Genomic DNA, 13,891 nt, shown 5'->3' with positions numbered 1-13,891 from the left:
CCTGGAAGATGCTTACTGACTGTGGAAGATATCAAATAAGGAAGAAAATGCATGGATGGATAAAAACTGAAAATTAAATAAGGCTGCTGAGTAGAGCGCGAACCTAATTGTCGCCTCATGAAATCGGGCCTCCTGAGGTCAGGTCCTGGTGCTACCTCTTAGAAGCTGCCCACGTTGTTTTTTCTCTGACTTAGTGTCCTCATCTATAAAATGGGAATAAAAATAGTACTATTGCTTAGGGTCGTAAGGATTAAATAAACTAATCCGTGTAAAATAATTCAACCTAGGGCACGGCTCATAGCAAGCCCTCAACAAATACATGTTGTTGCTATTATGACATTTAGTTTGTCGTTGCAACTAAGCCAAGCTTTCAGCTGCCACTAAGCACTAACAATCAAAAGTTTTTTTCATTTGGGTGTGAAAGTATTAATGCGGATTTTAGGAAAATCGGTTGTAGTCACAGGAAATCCTTTCAGCCCAGGGACAATTTGGCTTTAAAAAGTCACTGTGACAGATCTCCACAAATAATTTCATTCCCCTTTATTTTGCAAGAGCACAGGAAAATCACAGAATATGACAGAACTACTAAAAAAGTCATCAGAGCTTACAGTGTTGTCAGACATCTACCTCAAGAGCCAGGAGTAGATTTTTCTATATGGTGAGGTTTTAAGTAACTTAAAAGGACTGCTTGCTTGTTTTTTTTTTTTTTTTTTTAAAGATTTTATTTTTATTTATTCGACAGAGATAGAGACAGCCAGCGAGAGAGGGAACACAAGCAGGGGGAGTGAGAGAGGAAGAAGCAGGCTCATAGCAGAGGAGCCTGATGGGGCTCGATCCCATAACGCTGGGATCACGCCCTGAGCCGAAGGCAGACGCTTAACCGCTGTGCCACACAGGCGCCCCTGCTTGCTTGTTTTTTATACACAATCCAGATTTCTGCCCAGAGTTAACTGAAATGAAATTGACCTGGACAGTGGGGATGCGATTTTAACAATTGTGCAATTCAACAGTAGTAAACTGGCCAGGCGTTCAGCTTGTCTGTTTCTTTCTTTGCTCCTTTCCCTTCTCTGTATTCTAAAGGCTTAGGCTTATGCTTACGTCCCAATTCTTTGAGGCCACATGGGTGATTTAGAAATGGCTGCTTAGGAACCCGAGATAGAAATTTCCACTGCAAAGAGAGGGTCATGCAAGTACTAGAGGAAAAGGACTCGTTGAGTGCATGCTTGCACTGAGCTATTCGGTAAGTGTTATACAAAGAAAAAGGAACAGATTGAAACCTTTCTTCCTTTTGGTTCTAAAATGGACACCATCACGAGAGAGAGAGAGAGAGAGAGAGAGAGAGAGAGAAGAGAGAATGAGAAGCCCAGAGACCCAGCAGGAGAACCATGGAGAAGCTATTCTGGGTATTCCTAGGATGTTCCTAGGATGCACAGGACTGCCTTTTTGTGGTTCAGGTGCCATGGGACTTGGGAATCACTTTTTGGTCCCCAAGGGGCTAGTGGTGAGGAGAGTGCCTCATTCCTCAGTGCCTCAGAGATGGCATATTCCTTGGCGATCCAGAGGAGAAGGAAGTTTGGATGTATAAGGTAGCACCCTAGTCAAGAAGTAAATTTTTGAATAAAGAGGTCACTGTGCAGCCTCATCTGGCATAAAGAAAGTAGACAGAAAACAGAATAGTGAAAGAAAGCATACACAATCTCCATTTTTAATCCTACATCTGTGCCCATGAAAGCTTCCTGCTATCAACATTCATAAGGCATGGACTCATAAACGACCCAGGTCAGCCAACTTTCATTCTGAAATGAGATTTTAGCAATAATTAGCCTCCGGTTTTCTAGATGAGCATGGTGTGTCCCAGAAATATTCACCTGCCTAAAGTATCATCAAGTGAGGGACAATTCTAGGATTAGAACTTATGGAGGTAGAAGGTGGTCAAAATGTTAGAGAAGAAGTGAATTTCCTGATAGCGACTCAGTCATTAGAAGGGAAATGGAAAGGCCAGGAAATGCACAAGGACTTCTATTGGCAAGAGATGCCGCACCCTCCACTGGGAAAGATCTACACAGACAATAGGGGCATGAAGAGGAGATGCTCTCCTTGGCACTCTGCCACCAAGAGGATGTGGAGAATAGGGGACAATGAGGAGCCAAACTGCACAATCTGGTTTCTTACTTGAGATGACGAGCCATCCAAAGCAAAGGAAATAGACCATGTCAGCAATTTTGTGGGAAAGGTACTCCATGCTCGGACTTTCTATCTGCAAGCATTATTAAGTCAGGTGAGCACAGTACCAGGCAAAAAATTATCCTCAACGAGCAAAATTCATCTTTTCTTGTGGCAGCCTTATTTTTTATTGCCACATATTGGGGTCTTATTTAAGGCTGTTTAAATCCTTTAACCCGAGTGATTTTTAAAAGAATTCTACTTATTTTGTATCAAATACAAGTGCCAATAAATGATGTTGATTCCCCAATACCAAATAATCTCCAAACACCAAATGGAAAGTTAACGAAAGAAAAAGATCAGATTTATGAGTGGTCCTCACTGGCCACTCTGCAGACCTGCTGTCATTTCTCATTATCTTTTTGAAGACCCTGCACAAATTCAACCCAGGTGATTTGGTTCTTAACAAAATGAATGTGAATTAATTCTGATCATAAATTTTAATGAGACAACACTTCAGATGCTCTCAGACATTCCAAATGCAAAACTTCTCTTTTTCTGTGGTAAAACTGCAAATTCTTTTCTTAGGAAACCTTGATTGTTTCACCTCTGCTGTTTTGACATAATGAACCAATTTGCATATTGGTAAGGTCAGAGGGGACAGAACTGGAATCTCATGCTTCCCGAATCTTTACCTCCATTCCACCGTTACATATTTCTCATTTCCTTTTGTTCACAAGTTTTATAATTTCACAGAATTACAAGTCATACAGTCTGACACCAAACTTGATCTTGCCATTATGCTTGATTGTTCAAAATTACACTAGTCCCAGAATGTTGACAGAATTCCTTTCAATATTTTCTCTGCTGGTTTATTAAGTGGCAGTGTCATACTTAAAGAAACGATCATTTCTGGGGCCACTTGTTCAATTCTTTGAAGACTGACATCACATTAAAAAATGTTCCCCCCAATCTTCTACTATTCTCTCTACCCTCAATATATTTGATGTGTCAGAAATAATTATAAGTGGCTTACTAAATACGGGAGCCATTTCTCTTGAATGTTTCAGAACGGATGAGTGCAGGATGGCTTTGTTATCAGCTTCATTCTGCTTGGAAATCCAGCAGCAGCAACATCTCATGAGAAAGCAGAGGCCTGCCCTAATGTTTTAGATTTCTGTTTCTCTTACTCCAGCCCAGGCACTGTTTGTTCCTTACAGATAATTATTAATGGTAAAGGCCCTTCTTCCTTAGAGATGTCCCTCACCTTCTTTCACGCCACTTTTCATATACGCATGCTCAAGGCAGTGCCTTCGCTATGTCACTTATTAATATCAGTGTGGCTTGTTTAGAAACAGGTTTCTGATTAGAATGGGGGTGGGGAAGCAGGGGCTTTATTTCAGAGCTCTCTCTTGTTTCACACTCTCTCTTTAGAATGGGTTACTGCCTGTTCTTCTCATCAAAGGCAGAAAATCTGTTTTGTGTCCAAGGTAAATGGAAAATGCCCACACCTATACATCCTTTGAAAGCTTACTATTCTCACTATGGCTAAAAAAAAAAAAAATTAAGGAAAAAAAAGTTAACAGCCCCATCAATCTTGGTTGTACTGTTGGATAAATAAAGTCATCTCTCTACAAAATGATGCATCCCGTGCACCTCTTCAGGGGGATGAAGGGCAATCTAATACTGGGGACATCATCCCCTTTCACCAATAATCAGGATTACAGCAAATTTCCTGAATCTCTGATTTGTTGGTTGTTATTAGCTCCATTGATGGGCTCTCAAAAGAAACTCGACCAGATGGGCTTACAAGTGGAGAGGCCCATGGTCAGCTGAGACCTTCCGATGCAAATTCTGGGAGATGGGTTTCTGAGATGGCCGTGGACTGATGGACAATGTTCTTGACTTGGACCGATGGAACTGGGTTTCCTGTCTACCACTTATTATTAGCCATGTGGCTTTGAGCAAACCACCTAAGCTCCCTGAGGCTTATCTAACAAATTGGACAACGTATCTGACAGTGAAAGCATTGGTTCATAACAAAACATCATACAAATGCTTGGCATTATTTTGTCTCAAATAACTACCTAGGACTAATGAGGAAATAGGTTAAGACCATGGACATCAAACAGAAATCTAGGGGAAAATTCATATAGACCACAATCTTATTTATTTGGCACTAAGAACAGGGCTTTCTTCTAAAGAAATACTACCATTTCTTAAAATTTAGTCTTATGTATATATCATATATACAGGTGACCAATTTTCAAGGAATGATAAAGCAGTGAAATACTCGAACCCCCATACAGAGTAGCTAAAATGAACACTTCTTAGTAATTCGGTAGGCATTTCATTGTCTTATCACACCTAAGGTCATAATTATGATTATCAGTGGCTAATTGACTAGAGAAACGGATGGAATCCAAATGACTCTATGACTCATGACTCCATGCTATCCATTTTGAATACTATCATAGGTCTCTATTGCAAAAAAGTAGCATTACCTCAATAATTCTAAGCTATCTGCCCTGAGCTTATTAGTGATTTATATTCTCTCTAGGAGGATGTTAACCACAACAGAAATTTCCACATTCTAACGCATCACCAAGCATGTTGCCCCAACATAATGACTTTTGAGTGGCGCAGAAGGCTGGGAGCTTCACTTCTCTGAATCTAATGCACCAGGTTTGGAAGAACGGCAGGAAGTCACTGCAGGAAGTCACTGCAGGGGTGGGAAATATGGAGGAAACACTAAGCTCTGCCCTGACTCATGGATGGGACTGTCAGAAAGATGAAATGAGTTAAAACTTGAAGAAGACTTTGTAAGTTACATGGCACTAGACAAGTGTAAGATATAATTATTGCTCTTAATAGTCTTGCTCGGTTTACAACAGATGTTATATATAGCTTGAAAGGGAAGAGTTCTTTTTCAAACGATAGTATATTTATTCCACCAGCATCCAATTCTTGCTTTCTCAGCTCATCTCTCAGCCAACATGAGTGACATGTATAGTCTATTCTTGTTTTCTTCTGTTTTTGTCATAGTTCGACACAGTTGGAATAGATGGGAAGATCTTGCAGAGAACAGAGCTGCAAGTGAATTTGGAAATTTTAAAAATAGCTGTCTCTGAATAGTAAGGTGTAAAGGTTTCTGTATGTAGAACTTCTTGTTAATACAGCTAAAAGCATGTAGCCAATTATTGCAGGAGGGTAGAATATTCTGAAAGCTCAGCATTCGCACACTGTATCTGTTAGGATGCCATTGTCACAAATGATTTCCACTCTGAGCTTAGCGATCGGAATTGCATCCTTGAAATAAATAAATCTACATAGGTGCATGAGCATGCATGTGAAGGCATGGGTCCTTATGGTTGTATAATTATAAACACACATAGTTGTGCAAAAATATGCCACGGGAAGAACCCAGGACACATTTGGCCGAGTGCTATAAAACTCTACGAAGCTATTAACAGTCATCCATAAATCAATTGAAAGTAAAACTAGATTAATCAAAGTAGGTATTCGTTTCTTCACACAGAAAGGGCTGTTTTCGCCTCCTTAATTTCTAATACAAGTATCTTTGGAATACTGCTATAAGCACAGCACAGAGCTTAAGGGGAGAGGGGAAAAAGTATAATAGGGTTCTAGGGCAGTCCTTTCCTAAATAGAATGAGGGAGATTTACATTGGCTATTATGGAGTGATTACTAGGTAGGTAGTTAGGTAGATAGATAGCTAGATAGATACAGTGAGAAAGGACTAATAGAACATTAACCATAACATGCTGCGTTTCATAAACACAGACAAGCGTATGTATAGAAAAAGCGTAAAAAAGATGAAGATCGATCTGTTACCAGATGTTCTATCTGGGAAGGGAAGCAGAATTGGGGAGGGAGGAGCAGGGGGAGGAGACGGAGCTCCTTTCCCCTCTTTAAATTTCAGTGTGATTACTATTGTTTTTTATAATTAATTTTTAAAGAAACATAAGTTTAAAGAAATACAAGTCATGGTCCCTATACTCGAGGAATCCTGAATGTAATTACAGGTCTTTTGTAAGCGAGCCTACCACTTTTCATGTTGTTCACCAAGTTCTGCAGAGTAGATGTTCTTAATTGATGCAAATAGCATTTCTTCTGGCGGAGGACCACTTATCTGTTACCAGTACTTCCAAAGCTCCACCCAAGACGCTATATCCATGATAACCTCAAACGTAAGGAGTCGAAAACACTAATAAATCCATCATGCTCCTCAGCTCACCTTCACAGCTAAAAGGGTTCTCTTTCTTGCTTTTAATGGGACAGATATAAAGCACTAGAGGAAAAAAACTGTACCATACTTTAATTAAAGTCTTATCCGTACATTCTTACCATATCACCCTCTCCCAATCAGCTGTTTCAGAACATGGGCTCAGGTGGAAGCACACGGCACTTTCCCCACTGCCCACAGCATTGTTCTTTATACCATTATCAGTGCATTTAAGCTGGGACCCTTTGAAACAGCAGAGCACAAAGAACTAAGAGTCTTCAAGACTGGGTCTGATACGTTGTCTGCAACAGGATCAACCTGACTTATTGGTTGGCACACAGGACCCTAACCGCTCGTTCATTTGTTTGAAAATATGCCTGTACCAAGAAGCAGGAACTTTGGTCATGGTGACAGCATGACATAAATGATCATCTCTTCGCTCCCCTCAAGAAACTTGTAACTGTCCAAGGAATAACTTCAGATGTAGAAAAGATCTTGGAAGTTATCAATCTTTTCTAACCTTTGAAGAATTCATGTATTTGTCTTTGATTATAAAATTTTACCCATTAGAGAAGTCAGCATTAATTTTTATGTCCATGACTTTAAAAGTGAAAATAAGAGAGTTCCGAGTTACATGAGGAGTTGGCAATGCGTGCAGTGGGCCAAAGCCAGCCTGCCACCTGTTTGTGTAAATGGTTTCTTTGGAACACAGTCACGCTCATCTGTTTATGTATTATCTGTGGCTGCTTTTGAGCTACAACAGACGAGGTGAGCAGACATGACAGAGAATGTATTCATTGAAATAGGAAGGTATACTTAAAAAACATAAAGTGCTTATTTGTCCTCCATTTTGGCATGGTCTTTCTAGGAATCTGTTTCTGTAGGATATTCTAAGAGTGATTTCTTAAGGAATGCGTGTTCCCTCTCTGATACTAGGAAGAACAAAGAGAGATAGTGAATAAACAGTACTGTAAAGCATCGGGTAGAAGAAATACAAATTAGAAACGGAGGGACTTTACAAGCGATGTTTTTAACTCCGAGCTTGGCTACCACTTCATTCACACCCAGTTGGGCAAGTGCTGAAATCTGAATGTGTATGGTGGGGATAGGAAGAAAGACCTGGATTCAGTGATTAGGAAAATAATGGGGCTTATTTAACCAGTCTTCGAAAATGTTTATAATATTGTGACAACTGCCCCCAATTCCTGAATGTCTCTTCCTGAAGAGAATCTGTCCAAAAAAAAAAAAAAAAAAATTGCTTAAGCTAAATTTTTGCAAAACATTTGCATGGATGGAGCTACATAGTGTCCTGCCAAAGATGCTCCAATTTAATTATGCCCAGCGAGTTGGCTGGGTTTGTTTGGCACTTCATTAACAAAAAATAAACCTCACTCTTTTTCCTGAGAAAATAGCATTTATAGTATTTTTGGGGACGGCAAAGTTCAGTGTGCTGCTTCTTGGTATGAAAAAACGTACGTGGATAAATAAAGCTTAAAAATTTTTTCTCTGGCATGGTAACTGACTACCCCGGAAAAATCGATGTTTTAGACATGTGAGTGAATACAGGTCATATAAAATTTACCTTTTCAATGTTTAAAAAAAAAATCACAGAGAAGAAACACTGTAAAGCAAGAGAAAAGATCTGGAAATTGAGAAAATAGATTCTTGTGACACTTCTAAATTAGCGGGGGTGTTCTGCGCAAGCCAGTAACAGCCTTTTTTAATTTCAGCTTCTTTTGGTGGTAAAATGTAGGTAAAGTGTGGATGTTGGGAGAGAAAGTAAAATAAAGATAGTTGTGTATTTGTGACTCAGTTACCGCTCAGAAGGAAGGAAAGGTACAATTAAATTAAAGGTAAATTACATGCATAGAACTCCTTACATGAAGAGCTTCCTGACTCGATTATCAGCAGTGAAACAGAGATCTTTCCAGTCCTGTAGCACATTCTCATCCAAAGAAATCAGTCTGAATTTAGTTGAAAGGAATAAGCTGCTAACAGGTTGCTAACAGCTGTCAATGGACGGCAGAGCGCACAGCAACACGAACTCGAGAATGACACAGCTCACGCAGTGAGGGGAACACGCACAGGGCCTTGGTAAGGCCAAGGATAGTTGGGGCGGAGGGTGACAAGGCACACAAAAGACGGATTCTTAGAGGAAGTGACACATTTGTGTTCAGCAAAGGAGGCCTCGGAGTGGGCCAGGACAGCGGACACAGAAGTGACGCAGAGGCTAAGGAGACAGTCAAAGCCAAGAAATCACAGGGTTCATAAACAGCATTCCCAGCTGCTGTCTGTGTCTGGAAAGCAAAGTTTAAGACAGGAAATTGTTCGAGATAAGATGAGCAAGGCAGGATGCAGTGTATTTAAGGCTAGCATTCAAGCTGGGACTATTTTGGACTTTATCCAGCAGGGCAGGAGCTCATGGGTCTGTTTTAGGCCTGCGCCGGGCAGGTCTGCTTTGGGGCAGACACGTAAGGTGAGCTCGAAGGTGACAAAGCTGGTGGAGGAAAGGCCGTTTACTTGGTGCAGACGCCCACGGAAAAGAGAAATCACAGCCAGGAGGCAGCAGTTCTAAACCATGGCTGTGGCCGCTGTGATGAGCATTGCAGATAAATGCAAGGAGTATTGAGGCTGCGAAACGCGCCAGTCCTGGCAATGGGTTCGACATGGGAGACAACAGAAGTGGGAAAAGGAAACCGGAACTGAGTCTCCAGTGTCCAGTGCAGGCAGACGGAGGATGTGGTTCCACAGCATGCTACAAGAGCCCAGAACGAGTGACCCGGTTAAAGGGGATGGTGATGAGGTCCCTTTATGCATGTTGGGTTAGGAGGGTGCCTCATGGACAAGCAGGCAGTTGGATATTTGAGGAAACAGATCTGAGCTGCAAATAAAATTTGTGCGTCATTGTAAGTCCTGACAGTGGATGAGAGTATGGGAGGGGAGCAATGGGGGGAGGATGAACTTGCGGAAGAAGGAGGAAGAGAAGGCCATGAAAAGACAGGGAAGGAACAACCAGAGGACCAGGAGAGACTGATCGATGTGGCCAAACGCACGGAGAGATCCAATAGAGACTCTGAACATCCCCCAGGTTTAGCAATTTAGGAACCCTTAGTTCTTTGTGAACTGAGAGCAGGTGATGGATGCTGGTAACGGTAAGGTGGAGACAAGGAAAGGCACAAAATACACATATAGCAAATTTTCAAGGGGTCTGATTGAGATGGGGTGGGGAGATACTGGCATGAAGATGGACCAGAACCAGGACAAGGGGAGGAAATTTAAGACGCGAGAAACCCAGGATCCACTTGAACAGATGATCGTCTCTGTACTGAAGTGCCCGCCCCAGCACAGCAAACTGCTGTGGCTGCCTTGGTGGCTGTTCCACCCTCCTCTGCTCTTCCATTCGTCCTGTCTGTTCTACCACAGTCACATCTGAGAAACTTTCTGGGCAATGTGCCCTGCTTCCAGGATGGTAGGCTCTTTAGCAAGCAAAACATGAACTCAGATGGAGTCAGAGTCATAATTTTTGTACGAAATCTCCTAGGAAATCAGAGAAAAGATGATTGTTTTCTAAAATAACCACTATTAAAAAAAAATCTCTTTAATTCCCGTTTAAGCCCTGTCACTACCAGACTGCTTAGCTAGTACTTTATCGTAATGCTTTGGAGATAGATGTGCAGGTACGTTTTGAGACATCACACATGAGATCTGATTTGCTGGTGGATGACAGTTACAGGCGCAGTTAGTTTTCAACAGCACAGAAATTCCCACACTGGAAAGGGACAGCACAGCATAGTTAAGAGAAGGTCATCTGGATACGAACAGGTTTGGGCTTCCCCTGGCAGTCACTACCTCGCCCTGTGACCTTACCCAAGCTCCTTCTCCAAGTTCAGCCTCTACTGTAACTATGGAATGAGATGCTTCCACTTAATGGTTTCCTTTTCCAGAATTTCCAGCTAAAAGAAAACTATGGCTGACACTCCTGTTATATTTTCTAAGATTTAGGAAATTAAATCAAAATCTATTTTGTGGCTACTGAAGCAAATATCGAGCAGGACCAAGGTCCTAAAATTATGGCATCTATCTTGGGAGAGAAACACCTACTGGTAATAATTAGAAAAGAGAGCTAGGCACACAGCCTCTTCTTTTTCCAAATGAAAAGCTCATTTGAATCTCACAATATTTTCCTTCCCTTTCAAAGTCCAGTAACAAGTGTTTGATGACAAATCAAAGCAGGATTGTTCCAGTCACAGTACACATGCCAGTGTCTCCAAAAGCAAAGACAGAATGACAATTTCTGGAGACAAATGATTCATTTCTGTTTCTGCTCTGTTCAGTAGGACAACATAACTGCAGTCAAGATTCAATCTGAGGCTCAGTAATACAAAGTCTATGCCTTTGGTTACCACACAGACAACGTTTCTCTGGAGTATCTCCCCAGACGGTGTCAAATAAAGCGACCTCAAAGAACTCCAGTGGGTGGGGGCGAGGAAATTAGAAAGTGCTTTTAGTTTCATAGAAATTCAATAAATGCATATTTTGTGATCCTGGAGATAAAATGGAAGAAATCGTAGTGCAAAGAAATAATCTTCTTCTCTTTCTTCTTCATTCTGGAGACAGAAAATAAACAGCCGGTAAGAATGTTTGGTCCTTCTTCTAGGATTTTTCCAGGACCCTGTTTATCCTTGGGCTTGCTCTTAGCTGTAATTTCAGCATCAGAGAAGCAAGACCTTCCAACGTTTAATTCCTTCCTACCCTCTACTGTTTCTGAGCCCTCCTTCACTGACATTGGGTTTTGTTGATGAGGTTGGTATTTTGTTTATTTCCTTCACCACTTCATTTACCCCCTTTTTCACAGCCTATCTTCAGTCCAGGGCTTGGTGAGCGCCCATTTGGATTACTGTGGCCCCTTTCATCCGGCCCTCTGATTTCTGAACTTAAGACTCTTCGTCTGCCTTTGCGAGGTTTCCAAACATCATACATAAGCCGACGGTCAACACATAGCAAAACCGCTAGGGTTGTTTCCCACACCTTTCCAAGGACCTCATCACTTTCTCTTTTTCCTTAGGTTTCCACACTGACATTTTACCTGGTAGGTTTTCCTAGCCTCACAGTCCCCTGTGGGCACCCCGCCCTGCCCTTTCTACTTTGTCTCTCAACCCTCTCTGGTCTGCCATATTCTTCTCAGGCCAGTCATCTCGATGCCTATATCATCCAGCCACTCCTCTTCCATTTCTGGGCCTTCGCCCAAAGTGTGCCCTAAGTGTGGGAAGAGGTCTTCTCCACCCCACCTTCAGCAATGCCTGGCTCTGGCCTTCTGTCAGAACTCTACCTTTGCTGGCAATATCTGGAAAGCAAATGCGCCTCAGTTGCAATTTCTTAAGCACACACTATTCTTCAGGCCATTCCTTTTTTAATACCTAGAATTACCTTATTTGTGTATTTCATGCCTTCATGGTTTAGTAGTATTTTTTTCATGCCAAACTTATTATATTTCTATTTCCTCTATTAGACTTTAAACTCCCCAACCACGGGAATTATATAGCTATAAATCAATCTCTTCAGGGTTGTCCAGTCACCATTTTAAAAATGACTTTAATAGTGACCATAAAATAGAAAGTACTATATGAATGTACTTGTTTTTCCATGAGGACATAAATGAACAAATCTTCTTGGTAACCACATAGCTTGGCTCTATCCGCTCCCCAGTGGGCCTTGAAAGCACTAAGCCTCCTTCTTACCTTGCTTTCTGTCCTGTGGAGCTAATCCAACCACAGGCTTGCCTTTGAAGTCAACTGGAACGTCATGCATGGGTGAGCTCCAGAGAGCACACAAAAGCAAGAAAAGAAAACTGACATGTTATTCTTAACCAAAGGGACTGTGCTATTTCCGTGTTTCCGCACACACTTGGGCATCCCACAGACTTCAAGAGCCTGCAGATGACGGAGAAGAAGCTGAAGCCTGCGGTGGCTTGTGAGTGGGGACAATGGCAGCAGACGAGGCACAACAGAATAAAAGTTTTAGATTCCCAGTAAATAATTCCTGTGTTTTCTTACAAATCAAGAGCCATACAAATCACAAATATCAAAGTCTTCAAGGTTATAAAACCCTCCCTGAGAATGTCAAACTCTTCTGGAAATGGCATCCCCTCTTCATCTGAGACATCACAGTTGCCTTGCACACTAGTATTCAATCCCACGCAACAGCCATTTATCCAGAATCTTTACTGAAAAGGAGTTGTGCTCATCGAGATGACAGCATCATCACTATCTTCAAGAAGAAAGCATAAAGCAGCTCTCATAGCATATAGCTCTCCATGGCCACTTACAGAGCACACTCTCGAACGGTCTGCAATGCAGCAACACAGTGGACTCTAAATTACAGCTTTACTACCGCGTCTCGTAGTCAAGGGCTTAAAACCAAACGATGTTTGGAAACTAACTAAATTTATTATGTACAGACCTTTTGACCCTGCAAGTCCTTTCCTAAAATGAAATTCCACAGAAATAAAAGAACCAACAAGAGGCCCCACTACTTAACAACTATGTGTATTTTGGGATGGATTTTCCTTACCTCTCTAAGTCTCAGTGTGGTAATTTGTAAACCGTGGATAGTAATAGTACTTGCTTTAAAGCCCATGTGGGTATGATGCCTGGCATGTGGGAAATGGTCAAGAAATGTTAGTAAGGTGGGTATTATAATCCTTCCTTCACAGAGGAATAAAACAGTGTTTCAAAGATGCTGAACAATTGGTCCAAGGTATAGCATGTCTTGGATTTGAATTGAGTTTGGTTTGATTCCAAAGACTATCACCTTCCTGCCTCAAAGGCTGCTACTCAACTTAGGGCCCGAAAGTGAATAAGGACAGGAGATACCAACTGAGAAGATGATCCAAATGCCATTTGGATGATTACTCAAGGAAGTCTGAGTCCTCAGAACCCTCTCTTCAGCCTGTGTGCTCAAATATTAGAATACCGGACTTTCAAAAAACATCCAAGGCCCTCCAATCACAGGGTGCTGAGCTCAAACATAAAAATGACACAACCAGGTGATGTAGCCTGAAAAATGAACATGAACCTGGAAAGCTAACAGTCAATTACTGAGAAGACAAGGATTCAGCATAGGTGCAAGAAAAGAGCTCTGTGCTCCTGGACATTGATACAGGACTGTAATACTTATTTCACATTTAAATATTTTAAGATGGAGCATAAGCATTTGTATTTGCCATCATAAGCACTATTAATCAAAATACACTGGCTACTTTTCTGGGGTAAACACCTGGATGACAATGAGCAAGTTATGCCAAGGTTAAGTTGTCATGAATGAGCACCTGGAGGGGAACTAGAGAGTGTCACCCCAGAAACAGCAGACAAGGTGAGAATCTAATCTGAAAAAAGACTTACTCTTAGAGGTATGGCACTAAAATTAAATTTTAAGAAGACAATGGACTACATGATCTAGCAAGTGAAACTAAGAATAGATGAATC

The sequence above is a fragment of the Ailuropoda melanoleuca genome, chromosome 15 (assembly GCF_002007445.2).
Source record: "Ailuropoda melanoleuca isolate Jingjing chromosome 15, ASM200744v2, whole genome shotgun sequence".
Lineage (NCBI taxonomy): Eukaryota > Metazoa > Chordata > Mammalia > Carnivora > Ursidae > Ailuropoda > Ailuropoda melanoleuca.
The sequence above is the reverse complement of the archived record's forward strand: the minus strand, read 5'-3'. Positions refer to the sequence as shown.